Source organism: Aythya ferina (assembly GCF_964211825.1).
Source record: "Aythya ferina genome assembly, chromosome: 1".
NCBI classification, from domain to species: domain Eukaryota; kingdom Metazoa; phylum Chordata; class Aves; order Anseriformes; family Anatidae; genus Aythya; species Aythya ferina.
Window position 1 is genome coordinate 163,159,554 of NC_140296.1, and position 23,438 is coordinate 163,182,991.

At 45.2% G+C, this 23,438-nt stretch overlaps 1 long non-coding RNA gene across 2 annotated transcripts; it reads right to left on the reverse strand.

Annotated features, from left to right (window-relative positions):
* Positions 1–972: 972 nt before the first annotated feature.
* Positions 973–23,438, reverse strand: LOC311424831. 2 transcript variants are annotated; one of them, XR_014686205.1, is made up of 4 exons: positions 23,350–23,438; positions 21,595–21,647; positions 1,628–2,438; positions 973–1,048 (listed from the first exon to the last, which is right to left on the reverse strand). It is a non-coding gene; the product is annotated as an uncharacterized lncRNA (long non-coding RNA). The 2 variants fall into 2 exon arrangements; XR_014686206.1 differs by lacking the exon at positions 973–1,048 and having other exon boundaries at positions 1,387–2,438.

The following is a 23,438-nucleotide window of genomic DNA, read 5'->3' on the forward strand; positions in this document are numbered from 1 at the left end:
TCATACCCTTCCAATGCCAGAGACCCCCTTCATCTCCATGCCTCACAGCCTGGCTGTAACTCCTGCTCCAAGGGCAGACCCCTGCCAGGGAGACTCAGCAGGGCTGAGGTTCTGCAGAATCACATCTGCTCCTTTGTCCTGGTTTCCCCCAGCTCATCTATGATTTCATTCAACTGAAGTCACAACAGCTTTTCCAATCCTACGTAGGCAGGGCACATCCCTTAACAGTTTTATATATATATATATATATATATATATATATAGTGAGCTTTATTTTGGGGTGGGGGCGGAGGGGAGGGTGTTTAAATGCAAAAGTCTGAACCTATAGGATAAAATCTCCACTCAGCCTAAGGGAAGAAGCTGCCTGATTGATGGGGAGCGTCACTGTAGTGGGAAAGAACAAATAGGGTGAAGATGCTGCCAGATGGGAAACTGAATCCTCCTTGGCTTAGTGAGCATAGAGATAGCTGGTGGTGTACATACCGCTGGCACAGTCTGCAAACAACCTTTAATCCTAACAGTAGCTACCACCAAATCCTGCCACAGCCTATGAGCAGCAACAAAATATTGTATCCTAGCGATCGGGGGTCTTCACAAAACCTTTCCCTGTCCCGCTCAACAGATTCACACCTCTGCCCTTACACTTGTGCCCTGAGCAGCCACCAGTAAAGGAGACTGGAAGGATGTCTTCCTTGCCCACAGCTCTTCTACCTCTCCGACATCTGGGTCCTCTGTGCAGCAGAGACCTGGGAGGGGTGGCTCCCTGCAGAAGGCAAGATGGTTTCTACGTGGGTGAGACTGTTGTTGTGAGGGCTTCGGAGAAGGAGAAAAGCCTCCTCTGTTACTAAGCAGGGATCTGAAGGCCGTTGTCGGGGGAGAAGCAGAAGAATTCCATAAAAGGAAGAATTATTCTGCCAGCAGCCAAACCACCTTGACTCCGATCTTGTCAGATCTCGCCGCAGCAGGGCTGGTCAGCATGGGGAGGCGAGTCCCCCGGGGGAGCAGGGTGTTGCTGTGATGCAGGGGAGGAGGGAGGGAGCTTCTTGTCCTGTGTAGACAAATAAACATGTTTCCCCTACATATTTTTTAAGGTTTTATTTTCTGACCAAAAGTAAAAGAGCCCCTTATGATTCAGAAGGTGCTAAGGGCACATCAGGTGGAGCATCTGATCCGGCTTTCTCATCTGATTCCAGCAGGAGGAATTGGATAATGCCTGAGTACCATCCCTCTCTTTCCACCTTCTTTCCAGCCCCAACACTGTTTGAACATCTCTGAGAGCAAAATGTCCCTTAGTTACAAGTGATGGAAGGCCCTTAGGAATACAATGACCCCTTGCTTGGTGAGCAGGACACTCCCAGGAAACCTGCGTGGAGATGGACGTGGCAGAGGAGAGCTTAGAGCACAGTGCGTCCACTATCAGTCCAATAACAGAGACAATAGGAATCACTGTGATCTCCAAGGGAAAAGAGGCACCACTGCCCCTTTTTTCCACAGCACCCAGGGATTATCTAAGGGAATTTGTCTCCTTCCTTTGCCTCTGGATGATGCCCTGCACAGCCAGCAGAGCTGCAGAGGCTGACACCACAGCAGCACACTGGGAAAGAGCTGGCAGCAGGGTTAAGCATACCTGTCACTATTTCCCCTTGGCTTGAGCAAGTTGGTGTTGATTTCTCTCCAAATGCCGGTTGTTTAAATTCACTGTATGACAAGTAGGAGGAAAAGAATAGATCAGGGGAAGGAAATAACCAACTCTCATCCTGCTGCTGCTCTTTGGCCGGTAAAGCGATAAGGCAGAAAAGAGAGAGGAGGCTTTTCCCCTGCTTCATTATGAAGCTGAAAATTGCAGAGCAAATGAAGAGTATATTTGAAGATAGCACAAATCCTCGATAAAGCCTCTCTGAAACTTGATGAAAATTTTCAAAGTGTATCAGGAAAGCTGGGATTCTGTAAGGGATAAATCCATCAGACAGGATGAATGGAAGAGAGACACAGATGGTTGGTTTGGGCTTTCCAGAGCAAGGCAGGGATGTAGGGTGAGTTTTAACCTCTTTGCAGCCTGCTGGCTCAATGTCAGGGATGAAGTGCTAGCTTGGAGATGAAGCACTCAGGGCCTTCACTCTCTGCTCTCTTGTCATTTCAAGAGACAGCCCCAGCACGCTGGCACTGCAGGCACACAGACTGCTGGGGCAACATGAGTGTGGCATGCTCCCCATCCCACCGTGCTGTGTTTCTTCCCTGCCCTGCAGACAAGCTGTAGACAGTGCAGACAAGCGGCACATTTGATGGTTCCATGCATCTCCAGAAAAGCAGAGCAGCCTGCTCTTCTCCAGGCAGGGAAAAGGCCATGGCCAGGGTGGTTGTAAATGTGGTGTTGAGGTCTTTGGAAGGAGCTGTAGAGGCAGTCACGAACTTCAAATCTTGGTTTTCTCCATTGTCTCCTGCAGAAGAGCAAGCAGAAGACTCTGCCTAGTTTTTCAGATCTGTACTGACCCTAACTACCACAATATGAAATTATTTGGCCTAAACTTCCTACCTGTTCTTCAAAGATTTCTCTTCTTCCCTTTCCCATACCCAATAAATTAATTCCCTTGAAAAAGGCCTGTAATTAAAAAAAAAAAAAAAAAAAAGTACAAGACTTTGTGATAAGGTAAATACAGAACATGCTGCTTGGAGACAGAAATTCTTTCGATGAAGATTAATTAGGCAGAGTTGCTGTCCCGGGCTGTCTGACAGTGGGGAAAACATGGTTTGAACGTTGGAGGGAAGTGCCCACGCCCTTCCCTTGCACATCCAGCACCATCCACACAGCAAGCATTGCTCAGGAAGGTTCCTCAAACAATATGGGTGGTTCCTCCCTTTGCACACTTGTAGTTTAGGGAGAGATACTGCTAAGACCAGCTCATACAGCAGCAGGGAAAAAGGCCAAAGAAATATGTTTATCCTTGATAGGAAGAACTTGAAAGGACTGTATTTATTTGCCCCATGGGCACCTATTTCCCAAGGGAATGTGGACAGGAACCAATATTTGTGATGCTCTCAGCACTTGATAGGAAGGCAGGTCAGAGAGAAGCAGTAGGACACAGCTATGCCTCTTCCTAGCAGATCATCCTGGCAACAGATGTTTTGCCTTAGGATTTTGTGCTCTTCAGTGCCCACCAGGCAACAGCAACCTGACTGCAACACCCTGAGAGTGAATTGATCAAGAAATATGCAGGGATAAAGAAAAAGAGAGCAACTTCGCTGTATATGTTGAGTGGAAAAAGAATATCCCACACAAGGATGGATAAATAGATAGATAGATAGATAAGATAGATAGATAAAGCAGGACACAGCATATACAACAAAGGAAAGTATGGAGAGATGATGCAGATGTAGAACTCAACCCAGAAGCTGTGTTAGAACAGTAAGGAGAAAAAAAGGATGGAGAAAGGTGTACCAAGTATACATTACTAAAAATAAATGTAGACAAAGAAGAACAAGGTCATGGTAAGACAAGGGAAACAGGAACAGATCCTGATGAGGAAAGAGATAAATTGGTGTGGGTAGAGAGGGCTTGCTCTTCCACAGCGAGACTTGCACACGTAGCTCTTGCTAAAGGAGCAGGGGTGGATTACCCCAAGCGAGGAGGCTTCTCAGCATTCATCTTGCACATACATGTATGAACCTTTTCCCTCTGCCTGAGTTTCATGTACCAACTCAACCATCAACACTGTCAAAGATCAAAGTGAAAAGGTGTGTATTATTCACAATGGTCCCATCCCCATCACCACTCCCAGATAGGTAGGTAATGTGGATTAGGTGTCTATTAGCAGCAGGTTTTGACCCAAGATGAAAAGTGTTAGGCAGACTGGCCACCTCAGATCATCCATCCCTGCTTGTAGGAAGCCATCAAGGAGACCACACAGCTCTATGTAATTATCTTAGAAAGCTCCTGGTTATACATAATAATTTGTTCTTTTAGTAACTGTGACAATACCTGCTCTTCTTTTAATAAGTTCGGCCTTCCGGACATTTAATAGCAGAGTCCCAGAAAGCTGGATTAGCTGGCTGGGAAGGCATGGGCACTTCAGGGAACAGCAGGTCTCAGGGCTCATATGGGGAGACATGCAACTTCCAAGTGAGCTCTTGGCCCCAGGTAGTGATGGAAACACTGCGGACTTTCCCAGGAAGGAAGGAAATAAAAATGTATTATAAGAAGAGGAAGAAAGCCTTTGATGCTCAGTTTATTGGGAGGCATAATGCAATATATGAGAGATTTAACCAGCATTATCAAGAACTGGAGACTGCTTCAGAAGTCCATCAGAGTGACACAGAGCTGTTCAGGACACATCCAGAGAATTTATAAGAGGCAGCATCACTGCTGGCCTCTTGTAGGAGTGCTGGGCATCTCCTTTGAGCTTGACCCCACATTGTCTTTGGCAAGAAAAAAAATAAAAATAAAAAGACAACCAAAGAACTAGGAGAGCATCTCCAGATTACTGTCTTCCCAAGTCTTTATCCCTCACTACAGATAGACAGTTCTTGTACCATTTATTGATATATTGAAAGAAAATAGTGATACCTCACAATGCCTTCAGCCACAGATAGATATTATTTAGTCTTGTTTTAAAGGAAAATCATATCACAAAGGATTTCAGCTGGTATGGTGAAACCTCAAAGGCAATTACACCTTGGATTGCCAGGAGCTCCCAACAGAGGCAGGAAAAAATACCTACAACCCTCCAGGCTGGCCCAGTCTCCAGAAAAAGCTCTCAGTTGGCATGAAGGAAGGTTGATTTTTTTCTCCCCCCTAGATGACTTTGTTGTCACCAGCTCCAGACTCTGTACCATTTGCAGAGGCTAGCTATTAATTCAATGTGCATATATAAAAGTTAGGCCTGGGACATTTTGCCTACAAAGCTTCTTCCTTAGCAGGCAAAGGTCATGTTGTCATTTCGAGATGAGGGCAATAGAGATAGTAAGAGTTCCACTTCTGATGAGAGAAGGAAGTTAGATACCCAGGTGGGATTAATGTCCTCTAATTTTTGATGTCAAAATACAGGTAAAAGGATAACATAGGAAATGGAGCTAGACCCATCTGCAGTCAAGGGAGAGACAGATACATTTACACTGTGATTCTTCTGATCTATTTGACATAGGTACATAAGGAAGAGTTGAAACATGCTCTTCCTCCCCCATGGCTTTAAGGGAAGCCTGACGCTGTGGTAGACGTCTATCCTTAGAGAGAGAAACCCACCACTGGCTTTGAAAGGCTCCAGCTCCAAGGCAAAGGCATAGCTAAAGTGGCAGTGATGAATAGCCTCGTACATTTTCTCTGGGATATCAGTGTCACGGGCCTTTTGCTAAAACTGATATACTTGTGAAGATGTGCACACTTTGCCTGCTGCAGGTACAGGACCTCTTCCATCACCTCGCTCACCCCAAAGTGAGCCCGGGGGGCTGTCTTGGTCTCCGATCAAGAGCTCGGGTGCTTTCCTCCCAAGGCCCAGCAGAACCCCACCAAACAGGGAGCTGTGGAAAGCAGGGGCTCATCACCCTGCAGACACACAGGGCCACCACCACCTTCCACTGAAGGGGAAAAAAAAAAAAAAAAAGGAAAAAAACAAAAACAAAAACAAAAAACAGGCAGTTTCCATTTCCTCCATGAGAAAACTCAGTTTGTTTATCCCATCAGAAAAATGGTCTCAGTGCCAAGCAGGAGGTACTGTTCCTGTCTGTCCAGCCACATCTTCCTCATTTCTCTGTGCGTTGGGGTCTGCTAAACTTGGCCCATGAAGGCTGCAGAAGGGTCTATTGCTGAGGAAAATAGCCCAAAAACACAACCTGAAGAAAGGACAATTAAAGAAATCATTTGCCTTTTCTCTGTCTGACTGGCAGCTAGCTGCAGGGTGCAGGCAAGGAGAGCTGTGCCATGATATGGTGCCAGAAAGGTACTCCACAGAGAAACTAGGAAGATGCTCTTAGGAAAAATATCTTCTTTTCTGGGTGACTCAGAGAGTTCTGTTTAACAGGAACCACATGCAAGTGAATAGCGATGTCTCAGGAGCCCCCTCCCTCTTCTACATTTAAGTGATCTTGCTGATTTCCAGGGGGGAATATTTGTGTGTTGATGTTGGAGAGTGAAACCCTGTATTGCAGGGTTTCATGAAGCAGATTCCTTCCCCCAGTTCTTCAGCATTGCTCTCTGAGGGAAGAAGCTGGCTTGCTCCATCTCTGGCATCTCCTCAGAGACTGCTGACAAAAATGCAATTAGTTCCAGTTGCAGAAAGCTGTCAGTTTTTCATGTGTGTGAGCACATGTGCTGACCACATAAAAACAAGCTTACAAAGCTGGAAAATAATTTCTCTCCTGCATAAATTTCCTCTCCATCTTCTGTGCAGATACAGTAGTCTGGGCAGTGGCCGCAAATGGCACGATTCAGACAGGACCTGGGAAGAACCCTGACGGCCCATTAGGGATGAAGGAAAATTTCACTGCTAGGATAGGGCAGGGGGAAAACTCCTTTTCAGGGGGAACAATACATGCCAGGTTTCTTTGCATAAAGGTGTCCATGGGGATTCTCTGCAAATTATGTGTGCTGTCCAAGGTCTGGCCACATGCCAGCCTGAATTATTGCATCTCAGCTTCCTTTCCAGTTCACATCATCTCATCTATGCAGGACACACGTGCTAGGGGTAGATTATAGGTGTCCTATTTTCCCACTCTAAACCATTCAGAAAAAAAGTCATGGTCCAATATGCATGAGTTGTTAGCACTGCAATCACAACAGCCCTCCATTGAAACAAGGCAGATTGAGGCCATTCATTTTGGATGTGCTTAAGAAAGTTTTAGTTCTTGTTTTGAAAACACCAGATCTAGAAGCTTACTTTCCAAAAGCCTCCTGAGATTTCCTGAAATCACCAGAGCCCAAGCCTAGCACTTTAGTAAAATCCTACGCAAGGCTAGGAAGCTTACTTCAACAACTCTCAGCAGTCTCTGATGTTACTGCTATCTGTAAGGCCCTGGTTGCAGTCTGTAACTTCTACTCCAAATAAAGTACAAAAGTAAACATCCTGAAAAAATAAGCATAGACCAAATGAGGCTGCTTGCTTTCTATCCTGTCCACAGCACATGACTTCTCTGCCCCATTATCTTTCAGCCATTGGCTTCTGTGAGCACATACCATCTTTGGAAGCACCTCACCTGCAGCACCCAGACTAAAAGCACAAGCACAGCACAAGAAATTCAAACTGGGCCCACAAACAAGCTCCATCGCCCAAAGGAATTGCAGAAGATGGCAGCAGAGATATAAATCATGACTGACACTAAACCCCAGATGCATCACTTCACAAAGTCCCAGGGACTGGTGTTCAGAGCAGAGGAATTAGGGAGTCTGGTTTGGAACTAAGAGGCAGAAGACTTTGTGCCAGACTGCCTGAAGGATACTAAGTACATTCATCTTGTCCACAGATGAATGAAATGTTATCAGTAGAGCCAGAGAGGATAATTTGACCTTTCTGTCTTTCTCTCTCCCTCTCTCCCTGCAGCTCAAGGAGAGAAAAAGAAATCCTTCACAAGTTCTATCAATAGACTTCAGTTCCCTTTCTGTTCCCTGGGGCCTGAGAGTGTAGGACAAGCCAAAACACCCCTTGCAGGCAGGAGAGGCTGAGGATGCAGCACAGGGAGAAGTGGAGGAGCAGGAGCTGGCAGAGGGCTGCCTGGGAGTCAGGGCTCCTCATATTCAAGCACCTCATCTCATGCCAGCGTTGGAGACATACCAGCAACACGCTGCAGAATGCATGGCACTGAGGGCTGTGTCCAGCCAGAAAAGCAGGGAAACCAGAGTACCATTGAGACTGGATGCTTCTTGAGCACTGGCAGTCCTACTTGAAATGTCCCTCCATCCAGCCCTAGTAGGACTAAACACCCTCTGAAGCACTGGAGAAGGAAGCGCACAGTGCACACAATGAAAGAAGGAGCCTGCTGTGGGAATGAAGAGCATTGGGGCCCACGGGACATGATGATAGCCAGGCACAGAGCACACTGTACTTTGCAAAGTTGTGCAAAGGCTGGCAACCAGAACTTCCCTCCTCGGCTCCTTCTTGCAGCAAACCTGACAGAGACACAGCTTCATTCCTCCCAGCTTCACCCCACATCTCCCCTCACGTTGGGGTCTCCCATTCAAGTATTCAGCAAGTTCTTCTGGTAGAAGTTTTACTCTAAAAGATAGGATATATTTTTCAGTTAGTTAGGATATATCTTTTTGGCTGAGAGAGGAGGCTCTGAAATGCTAAGAAAAAGAAGAAAATGTGCAAAGCTTCTGTGAAGTCCAAGAGTGGGAAAATGTTCATTTGGAGCAGTACAAGCACCACATGAGTGTTTCTCAGGAGTGCTGGGGGAAAAGAAAGAAAAATCCAGCACATCATCTCTTCTATCAAGACCCAACACACCATCCCTCTTGTGCCAGCACTGAATGTGAAATCCACTTTTCCTCAAAAAAGCAGCCTAATTGATGCACAGAGTGTGAGCACATTACCAGGAGGGGGAAGCACTGTGGGTCTGTGCATGCACAGGCGTCAATGGGAGCAGGAGGCAGTGGGCAGGGATCGATGTCCCCCAGCTGGGGGCTGGAGGGGAGCAGAGGCAGCGGGGGAGGCACAGGGGCCACAGAGAGGTACCCTCAAAGGACGGTGCAATGGCCCAGACAGTGCTCAAGTTTCCCAGCACTCAGATGAGCACACAGCCAACACACTTGACGGGAGCTGCTATTTAAGCAAGCCAGTTGTTAATAAGTGGAGCCTTTTAGCCCTAATTGTTGGAGAACCACAAGCCAGCAAACCTCCCGGAGCTCTTCAATTATAGATCGTGCCCCAGAACTGCTGGGAACAGCTAAGGCATTTCACAAGTCACCACAGAGCTGCTGCCGCCCATCCCTGCTCACTGCCCTGATGCTGCTCTGGCATGTCAGAGCTGGACATGACTGACGGGGGGGGCTGCCTGTGATAAACCTCCACGGGCAGAAACACCTACAGCCAGCCAGAGGTTCTGGAATCTGGGGAAGAAGGGCTTTCTGTGTAGGTGTTTGCAGCTATTCTGCACCCTGTCCACTGCTGGTTTCCCCCAGTTTCCCACCCATCAGTTCAGCAGAGTCTGTCTGAGTCACACAGGTTTTGCAGCCAAAAAAACCCCAAGTGTTTCCAGCAATGGCCCTTTTGCTTGGTTCCTACATCCCTTATGACTTTGTGTGTCCTCTCCCATTTGAGTGCTGGACAAGGTGTTTATTTCCACACCCAAGCAGAGCCAGCTCACAACTACCAGAGTTGTATTCCTAAATTATTGCCATTTCTATGCCTTCAGTCAGGCTAAGGAATCTTTCCTCCCTTGATATTTATCTCATCTGCAATATACCATCAGTTTTAACTGCCTTCCCCCCTGTAACCCTGAATGCAAAGCATGTAGATGGGGACCACTGCCAGATGTATAAGTGATCCCTTCCCACCCTGCACCTCATGAAGCGAGGAGCCAGCACGCAGCATGTTGCAGGGACACAGTAAGTGGTAGTAACATTCACAGGAGGCAGCAATGGGCTCTGAAACTCCTCTGGCTCCACGGTTTGAAGCCCATGTGGCTCCACCAAATGAAACATTCAAAATGTTTAATTTTGAAAATGCCTATGGGATAGCTACAACTTTGGAAGCCAAAATAATAATAATAATAATAAAATTCTATCCTGGCTACAGCTTCTGGACTCCAGGGTACAAGTCTGGAAGCCCACGTGAGGGGCAGTATGATAGTTGTCTTCCTGCTATTTTCCTGTCCCATTAAACAGATATTTAATATGACCAAGCCCCATGTTTGTTTGGATTGGGATCTGTGGATCAGTGTACTCTGCCAAACAGCAAGAGCCTCATGAATCAGCATCTTCTAATAAAAAAAAAACACTCTGTCAGATAAACTCATCAAGCCACAAAGCCTTCCAGATCCTGGGAGACGTTACAGTACAGGAGAAGTTTCAGGAGTGGCAACCATCTTCGTGGGTTTTAGATCCATGACTTGGACCCTCCTCTTTCTCCAAAAGGAAATACGTTTTCTGTCTTCTGATACCACTGTGTGCCTTCATTTTCAGAGCCCTCAGTTGTAACTCACAAAGATAGAGGAGTAGAGAGAGGAGGGATCTCTGAAGGAGCACAGCAGTGCCTGGGCTGCTTCTCTAGAGCCAACCTATTTGTCCTGTTGCCAGTGTCTTGCAAGGACTTTAACTGGCTTCTCCTGAAGGCACCTAGATGCTAATAAGCAGAGTAAGGAAGGGAATGCTGTTTATTTATGTTTAGTTATGCATTTTTAGACTCAAAAGTGAGCCATGCTCTGGGGGAGAGCCAAAATCCCTCTTTCAGCACAATCTCTATGCACAGGAGCTGCCTGTCTGACCCAACTAGCAAGACCCCTCAAGGCAAAGGCATGCTGGCAGGGGAGGCATTGTGTGAGCCACTGCACCAGGAAGGGCTGAGCTCTGCAGGACTACATGCAGGTCATAGCAACGGCATGCATGGAGGGTAGAAGGATGCTAAGCACTGTTGGTCATCTCTGTTCCTGCTCCTCGGACTGTGGTGAGGAGCTAACCTCTCAGACATGTTTAAAGGGCATGTCAGCACACAAATGAGCTACAGGCAGAGTTATTCCTTCTTTGTCCATCCCAGACCTTTTCTCTACGGCCATATTTGGTTTACCCAATTCCATTATCTTCTCATAACTCTCCAGTAAAGCCCTTTTCCCACAGTCCCTTTCTTCCTAGGTTTGAGCTCTCTTCCCTGACTTTCAAGCTTTGCTTTGTTGCTTTGCTCATCAGTCTGTGAGATCTGTTCAGGATAGCACTTGTGCCATGGGCAATGGCATTGCTAGTGGCTTGAACAATCAGTCACTAACAAGGTCCACGGCAGATTTCAAAACAACTCTGGAACATGAAATGTGTGGTAGCTGGAGCTCTGATCTGACATGGGGCAGCTGCTGGGTTCTGCTCACAGAGACCAGCCCTGCAGCCTCCCCTGCTACCAAGCCTTTGCCATGTAAACCCTATGCAGTATGCAAGTCCTACACTATAACATGTTTTTACTCTTGCAACAAGGAAAATGACAAATAAAATTCACACAGATCATCTCCTGCTCTTGGGCTAGGGACCATGCAGGAGACTGTTCAGAAACCCCCTGGGTGCTGCAGAAGGCCTTAAGCTGGGGCCTGAGGTACAGGCCTGCCTTACCTGACTCCACAGGTTAGTCCCTGGAGGGTTTGCCCCATACCTACTGCTGTGGGGTTAGTCTGTAGCAGACTCACAGACTGAGTATTACTATCAAGGTAAAGGCCAGCCCCCCAGATTTGTGGGTGAAAGAGGGCAGCAAAAGCCACCAGGGCTTGGCTGTAAGAGCATGGTTGCCAGAGGCCAAGAGGATATCCATTCCCAAACAGCCTTTTATTCAGTGAAAGTTGTTGATAGAGATAGAAAGCTCAGGCACTGCTGCATCAGTGGGTTGGTGGCACCACAGAGGGGAGGCTACAGGACCCCCCACACTGTGGTGTAAGAGCTCCAGAATCACTTCCATCTGTCTAGCTCATCCCACCCAACATTTCTCTTCCTGCCCAGAGATTACACATTTCTTCTGATTGTTAACATTTGAGCTAATTTTATTTATTTATGATGTCTTCACCGTAACAGTACCTCCTCCTGCAAGCAGCACTGATCTGCTCAGCCCTGTGCAGGAATGGGGCAGCCATGGTGTAAGGAGAACCTCAAGCCTAAGCAGACTGTATTCCTGCCTGAATAACAGCCTCTGGTGCCTTGCACCACCTCCACCAGCACTGAATCAGTGCTCCCATGTGCCAGCACGTACAATGATACAAGAAGGCAGATCACCTAGGGACTTACTCCTTCACACTGCTGCTGATAGCAAGAAGTGTTGTAACACAGCACAGCACTGGTGGCCCAAACTTGTCCAAACTGCTGCAGCATGTAATGCTGCAGACAGCAGAGCTGCCCTTATTTGATGCTTTGCAGCTTTTGAAATCTGCCAGCAGAGGAGACCTGCACGTCACAGCTATAGCAGCTTTTCATGCAAGTGGGTGATTAAATCCTGCCTTTTCCATCTCTGAGTCCTGCAGCCAGCCACAGAGGTGACAGCCCACAAGCTGCCCTGAGTAGTGTCAGAGAGAGGAGAGATAGACAGTCTAAGGTGGTTGTAGCTGTACATAGATGCTGAAAGGCTCAGAAGTTCGGAGGGTCATGTAATAGGTGAACCCCAGAAAGAACTGGGCTTTTAGATGGTTCACACTCTGGGATTTACACATTTGTATTACTATTTCACATCACAGTAGGGGAACTACTTCAGAAGTGCACATGTGCAGTTCTTGTCATTGCCTTGCCACATGGAGGACAGGTCATCTCTCTTCCTGAAAGAGAAGGGTAGATATGGGGGAGCTGGTGTAAACCGCTGGAAAGTTGGGGATCACCAGTCTGTGTGCCACTGTGCAGAAGACACAACATGCTAGAGCCTACTGCAACTCTCCAGCTCATGAAAGCAGATCTGGAGTCAAGCATTTGATCTCTGTACTGGTGGACATAATAGCAAAGTTGTCCCATTTCCAATTTCTCCTTATATCATGGAGACTATGTGAATGTAACTACGTGGACAGAGGTGAGATCTGGCAGGCTGAGAGGCAGCAGAGGCCTGCAGTTTAGATCTCATCTGAAAATGCATAGGCATTGTAAAATGCTGTAAATTAAAGATCAGTGCAAGTGTGTGCATCTGGCAGGATTACAGTTCAACAGCAGCTGCAACCAGCAAAGCAAAAATCATTGAGAACTTTCTGATCTGGACAAGAAAGCCACTTGGGAAAGATGCCCTGTTTCTACCAGAATCTAGCTGGCAGTCTATACCTCGATCACCCTGTTAGAGAGTAAAGGGGGGAAATAAAACAACATTATACAAATCTGATCTGAAGTCTTTTAAAAGTGGATTGTGTTATAATTAATGTGCCAAAACAGCAGTTATTTCAAGAAGTGGACTTGACCACTTGACCTTGAAGAACGTGAATGCTTGTGGTGGCAGTGAGAGCTGTGTGCCTCAATGGACAGGATCAGATGACTGCCGGGCCTGAGCTGCCTTGTTTTTGATGTTACCCCTCTCAGCTAAGATGTGTTTGTAGCAATGATCACAGCAGCACTTGTGAGAAATAAATGTTTATAAGTGTTCTGGCTGAAAACTGCTAACAGTTTCTTATTGCCCAGAAGGAAGCACAAGCAAACGCTGCAGGAACAAACGTACATCTAATTGTAAAAGCCACAGTATAAAGGCCAAATATTGGGGCAGACAAACAGCAGTGACTAGACTGACTTGCAGTAAAGCAGAGACAATCTCAACACAACGAAAAGGCATCCAGGCACAAGGACTCTGTGCCGTGCATGCTAGAAAAGCATTGGAGAGAAATATTGTTCCCAGCAGACAGAAATGTAAAATGAATTAACAAAATGTCTCTGAAGGACAAAGCCCTGCTGACGATTTAAATAACTGTTTGGAAACCAGCCTTTACCACAAACTGGTTTGTGATTGACAGAAAGAAACAAACAAAAAGGCAAAAGAAACATGACAGAGATTGAGCCAAGCACAGCTACATCACAGCAAGGACCTATTTTGATAAAAATAATTTTCTGAAACAGCCACCAAGGGGGTTTATGTTGCAAAACTAAGCCTGACATCTTTGCATTACCAAGACCAATTACACAACTAGAGTTTGGAGTTAAAAATCTCACCTGGGCCTAGTTTACAGATCAATGTGCCAGTGAAGACATCACTGCTTGACCCAAGATATTGCCCAGAGGAATAGAACTCCCTTTGGCACACAGCAAAAGGATCACTTCTTTATTTTCTCAAAACTACTTTTTTCCCCTTTCTTTAAATCAACAGAAGTTCATGAATTTTTATTTACTGCATGCTAAGAAAAGAGTATTTAGTAGAGCATAAAGAAATGACCGAATTAGTTAAATAGAACCTCAGTGGGAAAGGCAGTTGATAAAAATCCAGGAATGTTTTTACTAATGGGAAAAAAATCTGCTAAAAATGCAGGACTATAAATAATGGATAAATTAATACTTAAACAAAGTATTTCTGCTTTGTTGCAATTGAATTGCTGCAATATTGAGTTGCTCCTCATATGAGGAGGGACTGAGAGCTGGTGCATTCCAGCCTGGATAAGAGAAGGCTCAGGGGTCATCTCATCAGTGGAAGGAAGGTACAAAGAATACACAGCCAGGCTTTTCTCTGGGGTGCCTAGTGGCAAGATAAGAGACAGTTGACACAAACTGGAACAACTTTCCCTCTGTATATCAGGAAGCACTTTTTTACTGCTAAGGTGACTGACCATTGGCACAGGTTGCCCAAATGGGATATGTAGTCTTCATCCATGGCGATCTTCATGTGCCCCTGGATGTGGTTCTGGGCAACCTGCTCTAGGTGACCCTGCTTGAGCAGTGGGTTGTATGACCTTCAGACATCCCTTCCAACCTCAACCATTCTGTGATTGTGTGAACTGAACTGGCAAGCGGAAAAGCTTTGGGGATGAAAAATACATTGTCAAAGATGACTTTTTCAAGATTAATAGTCCAAGGTGTTAGCTAGTGTGAGATCAGAGAAGGGGTTGTTGGAACAACTGCCAAACTGTGGCATCTAGAAAAATGTCTAAAGACAAATTGAGAAAGGATCCACAGAGGTCCTAGAGATTACTCTTTGTCCATGCTCCAGGTACTGTTAAAAAAGAAGGAAATATGAAAAAAAAAATGCTTTCATTACTATGAAGTAAGCTGTTGCTCTGGATCTAAGGTTAATTAATAATGACATTGCTATGACAACAACAAACCCCACAAAAACAAATAAACAAAACCCTATGTGCCAGGACATACAGCAAACCTTTCTAAAAACGATGGTCAGACTGCTTCTTGCTAGAAAAATGAGAAAGAATTAGATGTGTCATAACCCACTAAATGGCACCATGTGGCACAAGTGACTGTGACATGTTTGTATAAAGATAAATGACAACAATAGTGTTTGAAATAGAAGGCTGATCATGAGTCTGGGTTAAAACACAGCCTGCCAGTGGAGAAATCACAGTTTGATCAAGGGTTCAAGAGCAGTGCAAATAGTTTTGGAAAGAAATTGGAAAAGCTGACTGATAAAACACCTTTTCCTACACACATCCGGGTTATAGGTCTGTGATGCTGCTCAGAGGTACCCACATAAGAGAAACAGAAAATTGCACCTCGTTTTCCAGGACACACACACAATATTGCTAATGCCATTCTGTGTTTGCAGAAGGAACCCAATACCTCAGGGAACTGAACAAGGATTGCCAGCTACCAAAACCAGCCAAGTGGCCAAAGTGGACAGAAGAAATGCAAATAGTTTGGTCCCACTGTCTGACTTTTGTCTGCTAGCAGGTTTTTATCTCTGATGTTCTCAGATTCAATATGTTTGCTTTTATTAAGTTAATAGAATGGCACATTAACAAACAGGGATCAAAATATGTTGCACTGAGGAGCCACTCACTTGTACTCCCACAGTACCGTGCCTTCTTCTCTGCTGAAAACAGACATATTTTCAGACATATTTCACACATATACTTCTGGGGGTTTGAAAGCAATAATGTTGAAGCACTTGTGTGTCTCAAGGCCTCTCTGCACCCCTTCTACATGATTATGTAAAGATACGATTTCTCCCCATTAGTTCTGCCTCCTGTACATCCATAGATTCTTTACCTTTAAAACTGAAGCACCAAGTAAATCACTCCTGTACATGGTAGATAAAGTCAGCCATCAAGAATAGTCTGCTTGCACTGGGCTGTTTGCAGCTCTCCTTGAGCAGACATGCAAACCCTCTGTCACGTCCTTGCAGCTGCAAGGACACAGAAGGCCGTGGAAATGGCTCATGTTCCCTCTGGGTCTGTCACAAGAAAAGTGGAGCAGTGGGACGCACTGCCAGGTGATAGTTCCCTGTGAAATATTTTATTCATGTTAAATGCCTCAGCGTTTAAAAAAGCAAAGCAGATGTACTCTAGGTCTAAGAACAGTACAAGAGTCCCAGTACCAAATATGTAGCTCTATCCAAAGACAAAAAACAGCCTTGGTACTCACCAACTGATTGTATTTATATCCTGCCAGCAGGACGGATTCCTTGTTACTCCCAAGAGCAGGGAATTCCCATGCTGGGCTGCCTCTAGCTGCTAACCCACTCTGTGAGTTTACTTTTGATTTGGGATTAATTTTCAAGAGTGCCCATGTGGTTTTGCATGGCTGCTTGTTCCTAAGAGCATTTAGCCTACCCTTTAGAGTTCCTCTTTTCTTTCTCTGGAAAAAGAGCTTCACTAGAGATGGAGTCCCTGCTCAAGTACTTACAGAAGTGATGTAGGTAGTGAAAACACTTTTTTTTTTTTTTTTTTTTTAAGAGGCTTACTTACACTGTGTTTGTACTATGGCATACACCTTTGGAGGCGACCTTACTACAGACCTGAACCCCACCTGCTAGACCCTGTACAAGCACAGATGACAGGAAGGCCTGCCCTATGAATTCTGCATACCAGACATGGTGAAAAGCTGCTGGCACAGCGTGGCTGCCAGAAGAGACACAGTCCACCAGCTGCAGAAGGGCAGGAGAGCTGCCTTAGCAGCCCAGAGCAGAGATCCCTTCTTAAGCCCTGCACCCATGCCCTACCAGCTGCTCTACCTCCCTGACCACTCCACAGCAGGATAACCTGTGGTCATGCCATACCCACTGTCAAGGACTTATTTAACCATCATTGTAAAGAGAAATTGGAAACAAGGGAGGCTCTGACAGTGAGATGGAGGCAAGAAGGAGTAGACACATTTGCCTATTCCAGCTACCTTTCCTCCCTCTTCATGGCTGAAATAACTAAGAAGCATGAATGTTTTTTGCTGGGTGTTCCAGCACCCAAGGGTGCCCAGAGCATCCTCTTGCTAATGTCAGCAGCAGCAAATCTCATTATGGGCACTGGCATCTCCATGCACAGACTTTGTGGTGAAAAGGCAATGAGAGAACTGCTGTGGTTTTTGTTGTGGGTAACTAACAGCAGTCAGACTGCTTTAGGTGGCTGCTTGGGCTCATCCACCTCCCTCCAGCAAAACTGGGCAATCCCTCAGAGCACAGACCCTCCTACTTGTGCAGCTTGCCTTTGCTATGGCCTTAGATGAATCAACTGGAGATGTCGCAGTTTCTCTCCCCTACCTGAGCCTTATTCTACTCATAATTGTGTAATCCTCTAATGTCTTCCCATCCCTGCCAGGGATTAATTTATGTTTTTAATCATACGCTTGCTAAATTTCAACCAAGTTCAAACTACCTGTTGGGTCACAGCACTCCTATATAAATGTCTAATCCTTAAATTTACTAGTCCTTGTGCTGGTCTGTGACAGTGGTTTTGCTCTGGACAGGTGGGAATTGATGAAGCTGTTCTCCTCTGAGGGCTGTTTTGAGCAATGAGAACTCCAGCCAGCTGGAGCGATTGGGAGAAGAGCTGTAAGTCTCTCTGAGGGCATTGCCCAGGAGCTTTGTTGTGAATAAATACTCTGCCTGGCTTTCCACAAAAGCTGTTGCATTATATATATTTGATGTATGAAACGAGCAAATCCCAGGAACTGATTAATTGCAGGGTGAGAAATATAAGTCCTTTTAATCTATAAAAAGGGAAAGCATGTTGCCTTTAAGACTTCCTCTCTTATACCAGGCTAACTTGGAGTGTCTGTTGGCCTGTTCTTGATCGTTCATCATCTACCTGTTTATTGCCTTCATTTCAGTCTCCAGCATCCCTAGTATCTCAATGTATCAGATCCTTACTCACCCCCTGACAGCTCCCCAGCCCCTCTTGCTTCAGATCATTTGAATTGCCCTTCACTGGAGTGATTTCTACACTCCTCATTAATTACACCACTCCTGTTTTCCCTCCTCATGTTTATCCTTCTGTTTGTATCGGCACACCTCTGCTTGTTTTACAACCACCTGGCAACACATGATGACAGGGTGTTGAAACAGCTTAGCTGGTAAGGGCTGGATAGCCGTCAAAATGCCACGTTAGGTACACAGGTGTTGCTGACTGAGGAATTGGCTCAGACACCCAGTCACCTACAACAGCACACATTCAGATTACCACATTACTGAGCTGAGGGAGTAGGGAGACGTGCCTGGCCAAAAGCAGCACTAGCTCCCATCTGTGTGGGAAACACTGGGGACATAAAGACAAGAGCTGCAGCCTCCTTCCTCCACAAAGAGGAGGACACAGGGCTTGCTTAAACCTCTTTGTTCCCAGCATCAGCAATGGCATCACAGTGGGGCTGTGATCTTGTGGCTGTCTATTTGCTAAGGAAGCCAGGCATGGATGCTATTTCTGCAACCTACAGCTGTATCAAACAGCCCTCCCAGCCACTGATGCCTGCTGGCAGGAGCTGCTGTGCCATTGGAAATACCCTCTGCTAGCTGAGCTGCAAGCCCAAGCACCTCCTGTGCTTGCAAAAGGGTCACTGGTAATTCTGCAGGCTCAGATTCAAATCCCATGTGACAGGACACACATGCAGAGAACATTTCACTTGCAACTGAGATGCACCAAGCTCTCACAGTCAGTGGTACCCAAGCACTCAGGATATCACAGCCTGTTATCAGACAGAGGTGGAAAAAGGATGTACAGAAAGATGCATCTAATCGCTCTGGGAGAGCAGCCTCGCAGTGCAAGCAATCACTGCTTTCTGGGCACATGTTGTCATGCAGTCAAACAAGGCTTCCCTTCACTGGAAAATGTTTAATGCAATCACTTACAAAGCAGATGTGCTAATGTGGACAGTTTCAGTGTTGGCTAGATAAGCTATACAGTGCTACTGCTGTACTGAGCTGGGCAAAGCACCTTTGCCACAACAACCCCGTGCAATGTTACAGGCTTGGGGCAGAGTGGCTGAAAAGCTGTGCAGAGGAAAAGGATCTGGGGGTGTTGGTTGATGCTCACTTGAACATGAGCCAGCAGTGTGCCCAGGTGGCCAAGAAGGCCAACGGCATCCTGGCCTGTATCAGAAATATTGTGGTCAGCAGGACCAGGGAGATAGATGATTGTCCTCCTGTACTCTGCTCTGGTGAGGCCTCACTACAAGAAGGACATCGAGGCCCTGGATTGTGTCCAGAGAAGGGACATGGTTTAGGGGGTGACGGTGGTGGTAAGGGTATGGTTGGACCAGACGATCTTGGAGGTCTCTTCCAACCTTAATGATTCTGTGATTTTATGATCTGGGCTGCTGAGATTATCCACAGTTACCAAAGGGATTACAGCAGGCAGTTCCCCTGGGCAGGGTTTAACTAAGACAGTCTGCACAGCAGCCCTTCAGTCAGGCCCTAGAACAAGGACTGTGCAGTAACTTTTTGGTACTTTTGGGACAGACATTTTCTTCCACATTGTTAATTGAAGAATATGTCTGCAAAGAACAGGTCTCACACAATAATCTTTCTGTGATTGCATCTCCCGAGCTCGGACATGTCCAAATGAATATGCAGTACTATGTATGTGGCTGATTGCTGAATAAAGAGCAGCATTCAGATAGTTGGTGCAAGGAACACTGTGCAGTAATAAGAAGTCAGTCTATGAGAGGTTTGGATAGTTCAGGGTGTTTTCAATATATGGATGAGCATTCTTTCTTTTGTATTTTCTTAGAAGGTATTATTGCATATAGCCCTATATAGTACATTGCACAATCATACAATAATTTAACAAAAATGAATTACATCTTTTGTTGCTGGAACAACACAAAAGATAAAAAGAGGAATATAAATATGCATGCACACGTATATAAAGGAATGAAAATGTATTTAAAAAGTCAAAAGAAAAAAAAAAAAAAAGGAAGTTGGTGGTTTGAAGTCAGGATTTGGAAAAGAAATCCAGCTATACCCATTCAAAATTACAGGTAGAATTTTTAGATAAGAAGAAATTAATTATACAAGCTGGAACTGGGCCAGGACACTGTCTTTTTCTATACTACACAACATTATCATGTTTGAACATGCTCGTATCTAATTGAGACAGAGAACACAATGCTGAGCACAACTTTCCTCTGAGAGCATGAGCAAGCCAGCACCCCCCCTCTAGGTCACTCTGGTCTGATTGTCATGGGACATCATGCATTTCAATGCATTTTTTCTAAGGCCCCACTGACCACAAGATCCAGCCTCTGACTGAACAGTCATCTTCAAGCACCACTGTCCTTCGTGCTCTTGCACACATCTGTGCTAATGTTACACCAGCTGAGAAGATAGTTCCATAGGATTTAGATATGGCAAACACCGCCGTGCAGTTTACACTGCTGAACAATGCATGGGGACCTGCAATCCTTCCATTTGTACAGTGCTTTCTTTACATCTCACGTGTCAGAAAATGGGGGAAAGAAAGAGAAAACACAACCTCACAGCTGTCTGTCAGACCTCACTCAGCTTTTTCAGTCCTGGCTCAAAGCATTAAGCACATCTTACACCAACTGTAGAATCCTAGTTTCCCTCTCCCATTAAAGCTTTACCCTGTGCAAAGCACCACCGCAATGACTTTTGCTGTAGGGTCCTCTAATAAGCCTTTCTAATTTGAGAATAATGAAGGCTGAAGGGTTCACATCCCGCAGGCCAGCCAAGGAAGAGGGCAGCCCAGGATAGTAGAGGTTGGGGAGGACACTAGTACATTTTAATTGTCTGCTAAACTCTCACTTGTCCTCCTGGGATGGAAAGGGGCCCTCTCACTCCACGAATTTTACTGATGGCACATGATGGAGTGGTTTCATTCCCCACACCTTGCACAGGAGAACATGGCATCTGGCACAGGACCTTTACTGGAGCAGTCACATTTCTGGATACCTTGGGATGAATGCTGAAAAGGTGTGAGTAGGTTGTGCTTATGGAAACAGAGGCTTCCAGTCACACTGAGGGAAGGAGTCAGGAAACCTGCCCCACTCCTAGTGGGGTAAGTCCATTTGCTAGCGTTTGCTGGGGGATGCCCGCAAGAGATGCTGCACCCAGAAAAAGAGAGTGGTTCCCCAAGACAGGCACAGGGGCAAAGCTCCTTCCAGCCACAGCCATATTGACAGCACGGCAAGGAGTGTCAGGATTAGGTCCTGGAGGATGGAAGAGTAGCCATATTTTGGGACAGAGGTGTAGAGATCTCCTTGTTGTATTTGAGACAATGTCAGCTACTGCACTCATATATATCTTTGATTCCAGCTACATTTTTTCTCTAAATACACACATTATTTTCTGACTCCTTTTACTACTTATTGATCTGTTGAGTACAGGCTGCCAAGAGATGCATCAGGCAGTAGAACTCATTATGCTTTCTCCTGCTCCCTTTTTACATCACTCAGCCCTCCCCTCCCATGTCCCTGGCATTTTCAGCCATACCATGGCAGAGAATTTGTCCTAGAAAGAAATCACATCCCCTTTCTCCTCATGGTCTGGCACTCAGTGCAACATATCTGCCAGGAAGGCATATCTCCCCTACCATGTCTGCCACCTTAACTTAGATACCACAAGTGAGCTTTGGTTGGCTTACCTTTAGCTGTCTTCCAGTAAAGGTGTCCATGGATCCAGGCTTCCAGCAGAGACCTGCCCAAGCAATGAGTTTAGTGGGAGATTTGTCTGAGCCAAAAGTGGCATCTGAGATAATATAAAAAGTCTCTAGAATTCACTGGCTGGACTGAGTCTGGATGCTAATTGGTTTCATTGAAAACCTAAGCATATACCTGAGATTTCAAGCCCTAATGCTTAGGTGAGACCCTCCACATACACACATGTACACACACACACACACACGCACATATACTCACACTGGTCTCAGTTATCTTGGCAATTGTCAAGAGAAAGGCTCATCTGGGGACAGTTGAACCCAGCCATTGGCTTTAGGCAAGGCATAGCTTATGTTTGAGAAATGCCTCCTGCTCTGCCCTGAACATGGAAAAAAGCTTGGAGACATCCCTTGCCAGACACCTAATGTTAGGAAGGCACATGCTCACCTAGGTGGCAAGCGTAGCACTCACTGGATGTAGCAGCAAATAGCTTTTTCCTATCATTGTCATACTGTGCTGTGTTTAAAATCTCTTCTGTAAACCTTGGCTTTAGAAGAACAAAAGGTGACAGTGTGGGCTGATAACATCAGAACAAACTTATACTTATGAAACCTGAGTATCATAAGGTTAGTGATAATGTGATTATATCTCCCAATTTTTCCCATTTTTTTTTTCATAGCTACTCCTGAGCTACCAGATTCTGGTGGAGGTGAAAGTCAAAAAAGGAGGAAAACTAATATATCTTTTTCCAGTTCCAGTCTGTTGCTGTGCATCTAGGAGATTCAGAAAGAACCTGACGTTTTTGGTTACTATCTCATTCACTGATAGCATCTCCTGACTTCTAAAAAAAATTATTTGCTTCAGCTAAAGAGTTGCCAGTTGAGCTGTTTAAGTTCTGCTTGGATTTTATTTCAATGATATTTACAGAAATGAAACTTAATGAGGAGAGTATTTTTTCAGACCCTTTGGATGATTATCTTTGCTTTTCACTTATGCGTGCCACTTAGTTTCCTGCTGGATTGCTTTTACTCTATTAGTAGTTTATAAGTGTGCAGTTTGGCCCAAATGTGATTTTTTTTTCAGACTGGAAATTGTACAAGTAAATTGGCAGACATTACTTATTTCAAAGCAGAACTTGTCAATTATTAATTTCAGTAACAACAAAAAAAAAAGGGGGGGGGGGGGGCATACTATGAAGAATATTGAACAGGTGGAAAATTGGCCTTGTTTGAAAAGATAAAAGATTGAAACTTTTTGAAACTTTAAAACTGTTTATTTTTCCCCTGCACCTCCAACAAGAATTTAATTCTGGCTTGCAAGTGAAATCTAGTGAAATACTCCTTCTCCTTTGGCAGAGGAACCTGAGGAAAGAACTAAATCTTGAATGATCTATACTATATTACAGTTATATGTTGGAGTTTAGTCAGTTTTGCTGACAGTGTCCTGCATTAATGCAACTCTGTCCCTGACCTGTTAAGAAAACAAAAATATCAGGTTCTGGCTGAATTGGCCCCAAACAATCACATTTCATTTTTGCACTATCTAAGCTAGTGTCAAAAGAAAATAAATTTGATTCCCCATCAAAATAGGGATGTTTTGAACTCAGAACTACAAGGGTGAACACCTCTGCCTTAGTTGCTAGCACACATGGGCTGAGATTGAAAATAAATAAATAAAAGTACTGACACCTCCCCCTCCTTTTCTGGTATCTGGAGTATTTATGTAAATATAATACTCTTTACCTTTATGTGTAATAGCCATAGATTTTCTTTCCTGGTTCACTTTCTGCTCCCCTTATCAATTATCTGCATTTACTAATGTTTAATTTCCA